At 44.0% G+C, this 15,193-nt stretch overlaps 1 protein-coding gene and 2 non-coding genes across 3 annotated transcripts in view; 1 reads left to right on the forward strand and 2 right to left on the reverse strand.

Annotated features, from left to right (window-relative positions):
• Positions 1 to 15,193, forward strand: part of LOC136867430 (endochitinase) — a 274,252-nt gene that overhangs the window by 21,995 nt on the left and 237,064 nt on the right. The window lies entirely within an intron of this gene.
• Positions 14,115 to 14,187, reverse strand: TRNAV-CAC (transfer RNA valine (anticodon CAC)). Its single transcript has one exon. It is a non-coding gene; the product is annotated as a tRNA-Val (tRNA).
• Positions 14,625 to 14,697, reverse strand: TRNAV-AAC (transfer RNA valine (anticodon AAC)). Its single transcript has one exon. It is a non-coding gene; the product is annotated as a tRNA-Val (tRNA).

Here is a 15,193-nt window from a genome sequence, read left to right on the forward strand (position 1 = left end):
GGTACCTAAGAGTTTAGACCCACAATCACCCTCTGACTATCGTCCTATGTCCGTACTCCCTGCGCTTTCTAAAGACTTTGAACGTTTAGTATACGAGGAAGTTCTGGAATACCGGTACCTAAATAAAAATGCTCTTTTGGACCCTTTGCAATCTGGATTTGAGAAGGGTCACAGTACCGGGACAGCAATTTTGAAGGTTACCGAAGTCATTAGAAACGCTATGGATAAACGACTGCTCACTATACGTATTCTTCTTGACTTCAGTAGCGCCTTTGACACTGTACTAATTCCGACTATGATACAGAAAATGGAACTGCTAAATTTCGACCTGGCTGCGCTTAAGGTTTTTAGTTCTTATTTGAGTAATCGTCAACAGCGTGTAACAGTAAACGACAAGGCCTCTAAATGGAAAATGAAACTTAGTGTTGCCCCACAGGGCAGTATTCTACGGCCCCTACGTTTCTGTATTTATATCAATTACATACCATCTGTGACAGGAAATAACACACATGACCTCTGTGCTGACGATCTTTAAATAGGCTATATCGACACTGCAAGACAAGATATTATCAGGGACCTCCGACGACTCAATGTATATGCACAACGAAGCTCTCTTATACTAAACTGCAAAAAACTCAGACAATTATAATTGGATCACGAAAATTACTGAGCTTCTCAAACAATGTCGCAATCCCGCCTATCCTACTGAATGGTAACATTATTCCCTACAGTAAAACGGTTAAAAATCCCGGCGTAATGATGAATGTAACAGTTGATTGGTCTGATCAAACGAAAGAAATACGTAAAACGATTTTTGGAGTACTTCACCCTCTTAAACGACAGAGGAATGTATTTCCATTTGAGCTACAGGCCAAAGTAATACAGACACTCATTCTCCCTATTCCTGACTATTGTGACGTTGTTTTTGTTGACATGACGAGAGAAGAAACACTTAAACTTCAACGAGCACTGAATTCCTGCCAGCGATTTATTTACAATATCGGATACGATGATCATATCACCCCATACTATCAGGCTGTCTCATGGCTGATGTCTGATAAACGTCGGCAGCTACACACTTTAACGATGGTGATCAGAGTGGTAGCTGAAAGTCAGGCAATGTATATTTCTTCTAAATTCATCTTTTTATCATCATTTCACAACATTAATACACGTTCTAGATCCATTCTTTCTATTCCACTGCACCGCACAAATAAAATTATTAAATCATTTGTGGTGACTGTCGCCAGATTATAGAATTCCCTGCCAGTTCAGGTCAGAGAAACTAGCTTTTTTAAATCACGATTTACGGTCACCTGCCGAGACTACCTGCTGAGGACAGCTGACTGAATGGTTGAAGTATGAATGTTTGCGTTCCTGAGGATTAGTCATGTTTAAGAGTTTTTAATATTAATTAGTTCTAATATTAATTTAGTAAGTAATTTATTTAAATTTATTTTAAATTCTATTAATTTATGTAGTTTTAACTATTTTAAGAATCTCAGTATTTTATTTAAGATTTTGATTAGTATGTGGTTAAGTGTACAAGAGGGCCTGGAGCCCTAACTTCGCCACTGTACTGAAGGCACTTAAACAGACAAATAAATAAATAAATAAATAAATAAATAAATAAATAAATAAATAAATAAATAAATAAATAAATAAATAAATAAATAAATAAATAAATAAATAAATAAATAAATAAATAAATAAATAATGTAAAACGTATGGGTATAGATATTTTGTTAGTTGGTAAAGGAAAATACACGTTACAACAAATGCTATGTAGGGTTTACCTTGTCCTGTTAGTTTCGAACGCGGTTAGGGCCACGCAGCTGTGAGCTTGCATCCGGGAGATAGTGGATTCGAACCCCACTGTCGGCAGCCCTGAAAATGTTTTCCCGTGGTTTCCCATTTTCACACCAAGCAAATGTTGGGGCCGTACCTTAATTAAGGCCACGGCCGCCTTCTTCCCACTCCTAGGCATTTCCTATCCCGACGTCGCCATAAGACCTATCTGTGTCGGTGTGTCGTAAAGTAAATTGTTAATCACTTTTCCACGCAAGTCTGGGATACAGAATATAGTAGTATAAAGTTAGAGTTTCGTGACGCTAATATTCGTATCTATAATTTTTATTAACGTGCCAGAAATCAACGACACTGAGCTGTTGCCATTTCAACACCGTTTTAAGGGTTACTGATCCAATCCGGGATTTGAACCTGCGAACTCAGACTCAGAAGGACAGCGACTCAACCAACTGAGCAACATGAAAAGGAGGCGTTTGTGATTATTGTTATAAATAGATGCAGCTAGTATTTTTACAAAGGTTTTATGAGGAGCATTTATTAAGGCGTACGTTTTCTTACTGTCCTAAACGCACGAGGCCGGACAGAAGAACTAGCTGGAAGCTAAGGAGCCTTGCAGGGGTGTCGCTTCCTTCTCTGTTCACTTTTCCAAATCAAACTCCATGACGTAACAGCCCCGAAGCGCCATCGCCTACCAAGCGACGGCTGTTCAGCCCGGAGGCCTGCAGATTACGAGGTGTTGTGTGGTCAGCACGACGAATCCTCTTCACTGTTATTCCTGGCTTTCTAGACCGGAGCCGCCATCTCACCGTCAGATAGCTCCTCAATTATAAACACGTGGGCTGAGTGTACCTCGAACCAGCCCTCAGATCCATTTAAAAGTCCCTGACCTGGTCGGGAATAGAACCCGGGGCCTCCGGTAAGAGGCAGGCACGCTACCCGTACACTGTGGGGCCGGCTGGTACTTTTAGGTCTCCTTATTTTCGAATTTGACTTAAGACATCCTGCATTCGATTCCCGGCACTGACAGAGTTAAGAAAGACATGGGATGGGGAGGATACAGCCTTGTTTTTGGGTGCAGTAGAGTTTTCCTTGAGTCTCTCGTAATCGAAATATATACGGCCTGGAAGGTAGTCACCTTCACGGTGGTTCCTTTTTTTAAGAAGACAAATTAAATGAAGATTCTACTTCCTCACAAACGAAGAACGATATTATCAATTTTACGAACAGTTTCAATAATGCAGCCGGTTTATGTTAAGGACCGGCTTTCTTTTCATATTCACCGGGCGAGTTGGCCGTGCAGTTAGGGGCGCACCGCTGTGTGCTTGCATCCGGGAGATAGTGGGTTCAAACACCTCTGTCGGCAGCCCTAAATATGGTTTTCTGTGGTTTCCCATTTTCACACCAGGCAAATGCTGGGGCTGTGCCTTAATTAAGGCCACGGCCGCTTCTTCCCACTCTCAGCCCTTTCCTTTCCCATCGTCGCCATTGAAGACCTACAGTGCGACGTAAAGCAAAATCTAAATAAAAAATAAAACATCTTTTCACAACCCCTTCCAAGGAAAAGTTGTATCCACACTACTGGCCTGGACTGAAATTATTTTGTGGGTACGCCACTGCATCCACTCACCATTTAAGGTAGAAGGTAAGTCCGAAGAATGGTTGGATACTCAAAATACACCACCATAAATGATGCGGTTCTGGCTCAAAAGTATAAAGAAAGGTAAGGGACGGGATCTAGTGTTTTAAGTAGAATTCGTATCAATAGAACGTGACTACCCATTTTAAAAATGTTTCATGTATCGACTGCGATTCAATCCTGGGCCGTCCTGATGAGAAGATAGAAGCATTGGAACTGAGTTATCACGCCCGCCAATTACAAAGTATTTACCCGCACTTTTGATGGTGCCATTTGAGGTTCCAATCAGTCCCAGGGCATTTGACAACATATATAGGCCTACCTATCGAACTTAGGCACGCATCCGAGATTGTCTTGGCACTGTAAGAATTTAAAAAAAAACTTTTTCATAACTTACCGAGGATGCACATAGTGTTGGCTTTTCAGTGACAAAACGGCCCCTCTTCAAAAAATGTTACTTACATGGCACAAAATGAGGAACTAACGTGCAGATCACAATCCTGTCACAATCTTCCCAACGCTGCAACTCAAACACAGCACATCTCTCAACCACGGTGCAACCCGAGGATCCCTAGGACATTGCTGTTTCCTGGAACCGATCTGCAAAAGCTGACACGATGTTGTAAGCTTGCAGCTGTTTCTGGACGTGGCCCCCGTTATCTCGGTGGTCACGTTCCGGCCCCCTACTGAGTAATCCCTTGCTAATTGGCCCTTTCTTCATGTCTTGACATTTGTCAATACACGGTTTCATTCCCAATACTGAGGCCTCTACAGGGAAATATCCTCACGCATCACAATCCTCTTCCTTTCATTCAAGCAGTACAAATATGGAGAATTATGTATGTCCCTATTGAGTCCTACTAATAGATTCTTGTCGCTACGTTAATTTAACATTTCGGCGGACGTTTTTAAGTTGTTCGTACCGTACGTAAAACAACGGCTAATCCTCGCTCTAGTTTCAGAAAATATTTTGGGGGGGGCCCGGCCCCCCTGGGCCCCCCCCCCTGGCTACGCCAGTGGAACCATGTGACCTTGCCGAGGTGGGGAGACTTGCGTGTCCCAATGAAGCAGATAGCCGAGCCGCAGGAGCAACCATATCGGATGGGTATCTGTTGAGAGACCAGACTAAGGAAAGGTTCATCGAAAGGGGGGTAGCAGCCTTTCGGAAGTTGCAAGGGCGGCAGTCTAGATGATTGACTGATATGGCCTTGTAATAATTTTTAACGTGGCTTAGCTGTGTTGATACTGCTACACGGCTGAAAGCAACGGGAAACTACAGCCATAACTAACTGCCGAGGACATGCAGCTCTCTCTGTATGAATGATGTACTGATGATGGCTTCCTCCCGGGTAAAATATTCCGGAGGTAAACTAGTCCCCCATTCGGATCTCCGGGTGGGGAATACACGAGAGGGGGCGATCATCAGGAAGATGGATACTGACATTCTGCGAGTCGGAGCGTGGAATATTAGAAGTTTGAATCGTAGTGGTAGATTAGAGAATCTGAAAAGGGAGATGGATAGACTAAAGTTAGATGTAGTTGGTATAAGTGAAGTACGTTGGCAGGAAGAACAGGATTTTTGGTCAGGCGACTACCGAATTATCAACACAAAATCAAACAGAGGAAATGCAGGAGTTGGTTTAATAATGAGTAAGAAAATAGGGCAGCGGGTAAGCTACTACGACCAGCATAGTGAAAGAATTATGTCGTCAAGATAGACACTAAACCAATGCCCACCACAATAGTGCAGGTCTATATATGCCTACTAGCTCAGCGGATGATGAGGAAATCGAAAGAACATATGAGGAGATAGAAGATTTAATACAACATGTAAAGGTGACGAGAATCTAATTGTGATGGGAGACTGGAATGCAGTGGTAGGCCAAGGAAGAGAAGGTAATTCAGTAGGAGAATTCGGATTGGGACAAAGGAACGAAAGAGGAAGTCGACTGGTTGAATTCTGCACTGATCATAATTTAGTCCTTGCCAATACCTGGTTCAAACACCACAAACGACGGCTGTATACGTGGATGAGATCTGGATACACTGGAAGGTATCAAATAGACTTAATTAGGATAAAGCAGAGATTCAGAAACCAGGTGTTGGATTGCAAAACTTTCCCATGAACAGACGAGGACTCTGAACACAACTTGTTGCTCATGAAATGCCATCTGAAGCTGAAGAAATTGAAGAAATGAACGAATGCAAAAAGATTGGATCTAGACAAGTTGAAAGAAAAGAGTGTGAGGGATTGTTTCAAGGAACACGTTGCAAAAGGGCTAAATGAAAAGGCTGAAGGAAACCCAACAGAGGAAGAGTGGATAGTCATGAAAAATGAAGTCAGCATGGCTGCTGAAGAAATGTTAGGAAGGAAGAAAAGATCAACTAAGAATCAGTGGATAACTCAGGAGATACTAGACCTGATTGATGAACGACGAAAATCAAAAATGCTAGAAATGAAGAGGGCAGAAAAAAATACAGGCGAATAAAGAATGAAGTAGATATAAAGTGCAAGGTAGCTAAGGAAGACTGGCTGAAGGAGAAGTGCAAGGATATCGAGGGTTGTATGGTCCTAGGAAAGGTAGATGCTGCATAGAGGAAAATCAAGGAAACCTCTGGAGAAAGGGAATCTAAGTGTATGAATATTAAGAGCTCAGATGGAAAGCCACTTCTAGGGAAAGAAGACAAAGCAGAAAGATGGCAGGAACATATCCAACAGTTGTATCAAGGTGATGATGTAGACAATATGGTTCTGGACCAAGAAGAGGCTGTTGATGCAGATGAAATGAGAGACCCAATTTTGCGGTCAGAGTTTAACAGAGCTGTGAGCGACCTAAATAGGAACAAGGCACCTGGAATTGATGACATTCCCTCTGAATTACTGACTGCCTTAGGAGAAGCCAGCATGGCAAGGCTATTCCATTTAGTGTGTAAGATATATGAGACAGGTGAAGTCCCATCAGATTTTCGGCAGAATGTTGTTATACCTATTCCCAAGAAAGCTGGTGCTAACAGGTGTGAAAACTATCGCACCATTAGTTAAGTATCTCATGCCTGCAAAATTTTAACACTTATTGTTTACAGAACAATAGAAAAACAAGTTGAAGCTGAGTTGGGAGAATATCAGTTTGGCTTCAGAATAAATGTAGGAACGCGTGAAGCAGTCCTGACTTTAGGTCTGATCTTAGAAGATCGAATCAAGAAGGACAAGTCCACGTACATGACATTCGTAGATCTAGAAAAGGCATTCGATAATGTTGATTGGACCAAGCTATTTAAGATTCTGAAGATGATAGGGATCAGATACCGAGAACGAAGAATTATCTACAATCTGTATAAAAATCAGTCTGCAGTGATACGAATCGGGGGCTTTGAAAAAGAAGCAGCAATCCAGAAAGGAGCGACGCAAGGCTGCAGTTTGTCCCCCCTCCTTTTCAATGTTTACATAGAACAGGCGGTAAAGGAAATCAAAGAGGAATTTGGAAAGGGAATCACAATCCAAGGAGAGGAAATCAAAATCTTGAGATTTGCCGATGATAACGTCATTTTATCTGAGACTGCAGATGATCTCGAGAAGCTGCCGAATGGTATGGACGAAGTCTTGGGTAAGGAGTACAAGATGAAAATAAATAAGTTCAAAACAAATATAATGGAGTGCAGTGGAACGAAGGCAGGTGATGCAGGAAATATTAAATTAGGAAATGAAGTCTTAAAGGAAGTAGATGAATATTGTTTTTGTTTTTTTTTTTTTTGTTTTTTTTTTTTTTTTTTTTTTTTTTGCAATTTGCTTTACGTCGCACCCACACAGATACGTCTTATGACGACGAAGGGACAGGAAAGGCCTAGGAATGGGAAGGAAGCGTCCGTGGCCTTAATTAAGGTACAGCCCCAGCATTTGCCTGGTGTGAAATTGGAAACCACGGAAAACCATCTTCAGGGCTGCCGACAGTTGGGCTCGAACCCACGATCTCCCGATTACTGGATACTGGCCGCACTTAAGCGACTGCAGCTATTGAGCTCGGTATGAATATTGTTACTTGGGTAGTAAAATAACTAACGATGGCAGAAGTAAGGAGGACATAAAATGCAGATTAGCACAAGCAAGGAAGAGCTTTCTTAAGAAAAGAAATTAGCTCACTACAAACATTGATATAGGAATGAGAAAGATGTTTTTGAAGACCTTAGTGTGGAGTGTGGCATTGTATGGATGTGAAACATGGACGATAACTGGCTCAGAAAGAAAGAGAATAGTAGCTTTTGAAATGTGGTGTTACAGAAGAATGCTGAAGGTGAGATGGATAGATCGAATCACAAATGAAGAGATACTGAATCGAATTGGCGAGAGGAGATCGATTTGGCTAAATTTGACGAGAAGAAGAGATGGAATGATAGGACACATCTTAAGACACCCAAGACTTGTTCAGCTGGTTTTTGAAGGAAGTGTAGGTGTTAAGAACGGTAGGGGTGGACCAAGATATGAATATGACAAGCAGATTAGAGCAGATGTAGGATGCAGTAGTTACGTAGAAACGAAAAGTTTAGCACAGGATAGGGTGGCATGGAGCTGCATCAAACCAGTCTATGGAATGATGACTCAAACAACAACAACTTTGTAGCATTCTTTGATGTGCTGGGTGAAGCAAACGTGTAACCTTTTTTGTCTGTGGAACGACTGTGTTCCACATTAAATTAAAGCGCGAAATTTCCAGTGGCGTGAAATTTGAACCAGAGGAAATGGTAAGGCCTAGAGTCATCACATTTAACACCAGTCGTAAAACAACTTGTTAAAGATGCTATTCTTATAGAACTCCAATTAAGCGCACGTGTAAACTAATAAGTCTGAGGAAGAAATATTTGTTACACCTTAAAATATTTGAACGCCAAAGTCGGATGCCTGATGACAATTTCCCGTGGTTTATTAGTTTCCAGCCCGCTTCAATCACAATTCTAGTCTTTTCATCTTCCATTGCCGCCATAACACCTATCGGTGTTGCAGATCACATAATTTAAACAGGAGTTTACGAATAAATAGTAGCTCTTTAAGCCCCGTAATCGAACAGCTGTCCTTCCGCGTGTTAGGCGGATGTGATAACCACTACACCACGCAAACCACTGCTTGAACTCTAATTTACATAATGCTTTCAGGCTGTCACCTAAAGCAACTTTGTAACATTCAATGATGTGCAGTGTGATTGTCTGAGGAACATGTATCTGTTACACTTTAAGGTAGGCCGCGAAAAATCCAGTGACCTGCAATATGGACCAGATACGCAATTAAATTCTAGAACCTTCAGATACTATAACACCAAACAAAAAACGACTTGTTATAGGAACTATTCTTATAGAACGCAAATTTCATACGTCTTACGCAACCGTCGACAGCCGTGAAAGCAACTTACCGTGGTTTCCCATCATCATAACAGGTGAATGCTGGACCACGCTCGCCTTCTTCACACTCCTAGCTTTTTCCTTCCATTGTCGCCTATCAGTATTGCACAAAAAATCAATCAGTGGATTTCTAATGAAAATAAGCTGCTTCCGCAGGGGATTGTACCGGAGACATTCTGCGTATGCGTCGGATGTGATGACCACTACACCACGGAAAGAAACTCCTGTCTTCACATTTCAGAATATATTCAAGCTGTAAACCAAAGCTACTTTGTAGCATTCCTTGATGTGCAGCGTTAAGCAAACGTGTAAACTTTTTTTTTTGTCTGTGGAACGTCTGTGTTCCACATTAAATTACTTACTTACTTAATCTGTTTACCTCAAGGTTCGGTTTTTCCCTCGGACTCAGTGAGGGATCCCACCTATACCGCCTCAAGAGCAGTGTCCTGGAGTTTCAGACTCTGGGTCGGGGGATACAACTGGGGAGAATGACCAGTAATGTGCCCAGGCGGCCTAACCTGCTATGTTGAACAGGGGCCTTGCAGGGGGATGGGAAGATAGGAAGGGATCGACAAGGAAGAGGGAAGGATACGGCCGTGGCCTTAAGTTAGGTACCATCCCGGCATTTGCCTGGAGGAGAAGTGGGAAACCACGGAAAACCACTTCGAGGATGGCTGAGGTGGAAATCGAACCCACCTCTACTCAGTTGACCTTCTGAGGCTGAGTGGACCCCGTTCCAGCACTCGTACAATTTTTCAAATTTCGTGGCAGAGCCGGGAATCGAACCCGGGCCTCCGGGAGTGGCAGCTAATCACACTAACCACTACACCACAGAGGCGGACTCCACATTAAATTAAAGTGCGAAATTTCCGGTGGCCTAGAATTTGAACCAGAGGAACTTATAGAATTCCATTTAAGCTCACTTGTAAACTAGTCTGAGGAAGAAATGTTTTTTTGTTGTTGTTGTTTGCCTCTGTGGTGTAGTGGTTAGTGTGATTAGCTGCCACCCCCAGAGGTCCGGGGTGGATCCCCGGCTTTGGCACGAAATTTGAAAAGTGATACGAGGTATGGAACGGGGTCCACGCAGCCTTGGGAGGTCAACTGAGTGGAGGGGTGTTCGAATCCCTTCTGAGCCATTCTCATAGTGATTTTCCGTGGTTTTCCACTTCTCCTTCAGGCAAAGGCAGGGATGGTACCTAACTTCCTTCCCTCTTCCTTGTCTATCCCTTCCATTCCCCACCAAGGCCCCTGTTCAGCATAGCAGGTGAGGCCGCCTGGGCGAGACACTGGTCATCCTCCCCAGTTGTATCCACCGACCCGGTGGCTGTAGCTTCAGGACACTGCCCTTGAGGCGGTAGAGGTGGGATCCTTCGCAGAGTCCGAGTGAAAAGCGAACCCTGGAGGGTAAACAGAAGAAGGAGAAGGAAAAATATTTATTACACCTTAAAGTATTTGAACGCCATTATCGAAAGCCCTGGGACCTCCGTGGCTCAGACGACAGCGCTTCGGCCTCTCACCGCTGGATACCGTGATTCAATTCTCGGTCACTCCATGTGAGACTTTTGCTGGACAAAGCGGAGGCAGGACAGGTTTTTCTACGGATACTGGTTTTTCCTGTCATCTTTAATTCCAGCAACACTCTCCATTCTCATTTCATAGCGTCTATCAATCATTAATAAATCACTTAGGGAGTGGCGACCCCATCGTATTAATCGCCTATATCTGCTTCATTCATTCTATCCCGGACCCCGTCAATGACTGGAAAACAGGTTGTAGATTTTCATTTTCAATCGGAAGCCCTGATGAAAACTTCCCTCTTCAATCACACTTCTAGCCTTTTCACCTTCCATTGCCGCCATATGACCTATCTGTGCTGCAGGTCACATAATTTAAAAAGGAGTTTTCCAATAAATAGTAGCTCTTTCCGCCCGTAATCGAACAGCGGACCTTCCGCGTGTTAGTCGGATGTGATAAACACTACACCACGGAAACAACTGCTTGATGTCAAATTTGCAGAATGCATTCAAGCAGTCAACTAAAGCAACTTCGGAGCATTCATTAATGTGCAGTGCTAAGCACACGTGTAAACATGATTGTCTGAGGAACATATACTGTATTTGTTGTCCGCCTCTGTGGTGTAGTGGTTAGCGTGATTAGCTGCCACCCCCGGAGGTCCGGGTTCGATTCCCGGCTCTGCCACGAAATTTGAAAAGTCCACTCAGCCTCGGGAGGTCAACTGAGTAGAGGTGGGTTCGATCCCCACCTCATCCATCCTGGAAGTGGTTTCCCGTGGTTTACCACTTCTCCTCCAGGCGAATGCCGGGATGGTAACTAACTTAAGGCCACGGCCGCTTCCTTCCCTCTTCCTTGCCAATCCCTTCCAATCTTCCCATCCCTCCACAAGGCCCCTGTTCAACATAGAAGGTGAGGCCGCCTGGGCGAGGTACTGGTCATACTCCCCAGTTGTATCCCCCGACAAAGAGTCTGAAGCTAGAGGACACTGCCCTTGAGGCGGTAGAGGTGGGATCCCTCGCTAAGTCCGAGGGAAAAACCGAACCTGGAGGGTAAACAGATGAGGAAAGAACCGCGTGTCTTCACATTTCAGAATATATCCAAGCTGTAAACCAAAGCTAATTTGTACCATTCTTTGATGTGCTGCGTTAAGCGAACGTGTAAACTTTTTTTTTGTCTGTGGAACATGTGTGCCGTAAAACAACTTATTAATGAACTAACTAACAAACTAAGGAGGAAGTATTTGTTACCTTAAAGTATTTTATCGCCAAATTTGGGAGCCCTGATGAAATTTCCCCTGGTTTACTACTCTCCCGAGTGGTTAGCGTGATTAGCTGCCACCCCCGGAGGTCCGGGTTCGATTCCCGGCTCTGCCACGAAATTTGAAAAGTGGTACGAGGGCTGGAACGGGGTCCACTCAGCCTCGGGAGGTCAACTGAGTAGAGGTAGGTTCGATTCTCACCTTACCCATCCTGGAAGTGGTTTTCCATGGTTTCCCACTTCTCCTCCAGGCGAATGCCGGGATGGTACCTAACTTAAGGCCACGGCCGCTTCCTTCCCTCTTCCTTGCCTATCCCTTCCAATCTTCCCATCCCTCCACAAGGCCCCTGTTCAACATAGCAGGTGAGGCGGCCTGGGTGAGGTACTGGTCATACTCCCCAGTTGTATCCCCCGACAAAGAGTCTGAAGCTAGAGGACACTGCCCTTGAGGCGGTAGAGGTGGGATCCCTCGCTAAGTCCGAGGGAAAAACCGAACCTGGAGGGTAAACAGATGATGATGATGATGATGATACTACTTTCCCGCCGGCTTTATACACACTTCTAGCTTTTTCATCACCCATTGCCACCATAGGACCTATCGGTCTTGCAGAATACATAATTTAAAAAATTATTTTCAGGTAAAAACGTAGCTGTTTCCGCCCGGGATCGAACCGGCGCGTAAAGCGTAAAGCAGGTGTGATAACCACTACACCACGGAAACAACCGCGCGTCTTTCTACTTACCGAATATACTGAAGCTGTAAACCAAACCTACTTTGTAGCATTCTTTGACGTGCAGTGTTAAGCAAACGTGTGAACTTTTTTTGTCTTTGGAACGTCTGTGTTGCACATTCAATGAAAGCCCGAAATATCCGGTGGCCTGGAATTTGAACCAGAGGAGCTAGTAAGATCTATAGTCATCACACATAACAACAGTCAAAAAGCAACGTGTTAAAGAAGCTATTCTTATAGAAGTCCGATTAAGCACACGTGTAAACGAATCAGTCTGAGGATTAAGTACTTCTTACCTTAAAGTATTTGATCGCCAAATTCGGAAACCCTGATGAAAATTTCTCTTGGTTTACTACTTTCGCGCCCGCTTTATTCACACTCCTAGCGTTTTCATCTCCCATTGCTGCCATGAGACCTATCTGCGTTGCAGAATATATATTATTTAAAATGTGATTTTCCAATAAATATTATTAGCTGTATCCGCCCGGCATCGAACTGGGGACCTTTTGCGTGTTAGGGGGACGGGATACTCACTACTCCAGGAAAACAACCGCCCGTGGATCCATTTACAAAGTATATTGAATCTCTAAACCATGGCTACTTTGTAGCATTCTTTTGATGTGCAGTGTTAAGCAAATGTGTAAATTTTTTGTCTGTGGAACGTCTGGGTTCCACATTAAATTAAGGCGCGAAATTTCCCGTGGCCTGGAATTTGAACCAGACGAGCTAGTAAAACCTGGAGTCATCACGTATAACAGCAGCCGTAGAGCAACTTGTTTAAGGAACTATTTAATCAGAATGCCAATTTCAAACGTTTAAGACGAATGTCGGCAGCCGTGAAAGCAACACCCCCTGGTATCCCATAATCATCTTTCTTTCTTTCATAATCTGTTTACCATCCAGGGTTGATTTTCCCCTCGGACTCAGCTTAGATCTAGTCATGCAAGGATACAATTAGTTAAATTTCATTTCATATTTTTATTAAGCTTACTAGTATATTTACATTCGCATTTCTTTTGTTGTGTATTGATTTGTTTTTCAAACCTGTATTATGTAGGCAGTTACTTTTTCTTTCTTTCTTCTTTCATCTTCATCATCATCTGTTTACCCTCCAGGTTCGGTTTTTCCCTCGGACATAGCGAGGGATCCGACCTCTACCTCCCCAAGGGCAGTGTCCTGGAGCTTAGAGACACTTGGTCGGGGGATACAACGGGGGAGTATGACCAGTACCTCAGCCAGGCGGCCTCACCTGCTATGCTGAACAGGGGCCTTGTGGAGGGATGGGAAGATTGGAAGGGATAGGCAAGGAAGAGGGAAGGAAGCGGCCGTGGCCTTAAGTCAGGTACCATCCCGGCATTCGCCTGGAGGAGAAGCGGGAAAAAAACGGAAAACCACATCCAAGATTGCTGAGGTGGGAATCGAACCCAACTCTACTCAGTTGACCTCCCGAGGCTGAGTGGACCCCGTTCCAGACCTCGTACCACTTATCAAATTTCGTGGCAGAGCCGGGAATCGAACCCGGGCCTCCGGGGGTGGCAGCTAATCACGCTAACAACTACACCACAGAGGCGGACAAGCCCTAGAGATATCACGTATAACAGCAGCCGCAGAAGAAACTTTTAAATTAATTATTCTTTTAGAACACCAATTTCAAACGTTCTACCCCAATGTCTGCAGGCGAGAAGGCAACTTTCCTCGGTTTACCATTATCATACCACGAGAATTTTTTTGCCACGCTCGCCTTCTTCACACTCCTACCTTGAACATTGAAAATTAGGTATTTCCGCCCGGGATCGAACCCGATACCTTCCGCGTGTGAGGCGGATGTGATAACCACTACACCACGGAAACAACCGCGTGTCTTCACCCATTCCGGATATAATGAAGCTGTAGGCGAAACCTACTTTGTAGCATTCTCTGATGTGCCGGGTTAATCAAATGTGTAAACTTCTTTGTCTGTGGAGCGTCTGTGTGCAACATTAAATGAAAGCCCCGATTTTCCGGTGTCCTGGAATGTGAACCGGAGAAGCTAGTAAGACCTAGAGATATCACGTATAAAAGCAGCCGTGGAAAAACTTGTTAAAGGAAGTATTCTTATGGAACGCCAATTTCATATGTTTTACGCCAATGTGGGCAGCCGTGAAAGCATCCTTCCGTGGTTCCCCATTATCATACCACGCGAATGCTGGGCCACGCACGCCTTCTTCACAGAGCTAGCCTTCTTCTCCGATTTTCGCCTATCAGTGTGGCAAAAAAATCAAACACAGTTTTTCGAATGAAAATAAGCCCGTCTCCGCCCGGGGTTGAACCGGGGACCTTCCGCGTGTTAGGCGGAGGTGATAAGCACTACACCACGGAAACAACCGCCTGTCTCCGCATTTACTTAATATATTCAAGCTGATAACAAAAGCTACTTTGTAGCTTTATTTCATGTGCAGTGATAAGCAAACGTTTAAACAATCTTGTCTGTGGAAAGCCTGTGTTCCACATTAAATTAAAACGTTAAATTTCCCGTGGGATGTAGTTTGAACCAGAGAACCTAGTAAAACCTGGAGTCATCACATATAACAGCAGCCGTAGAACAAAGTATAAAGTAATTATTGCAAGGGAACACCAATTTCAAACGTCATCATCATCATCATCTGTTTACCCTCCAGGTTCGGTTTTTCCCTCGGACTTAGCGAGGGATCCCACCTCTACCGCCTCAAGGGCAGTGTCCTGGAGCTTCAGACTCTTGGTCGGGGGATACAACTGGGGAGTATGACCAGTACCTCGCCCAGGCGGCCGCACCTGCTATGCTGAACAGGGGCCTTGTGGAGGGATGGGAAGATTGGAAGGGATAGGCAAGGAAGAGGGA

This window comes from Anabrus simplex, chromosome 3 (genome assembly GCF_040414725.1).
Source record: "Anabrus simplex isolate iqAnaSimp1 chromosome 3, ASM4041472v1, whole genome shotgun sequence".
Classification (NCBI taxonomy): Eukaryota; Metazoa; Arthropoda; class Insecta; order Orthoptera; family Tettigoniidae; genus Anabrus; species Anabrus simplex.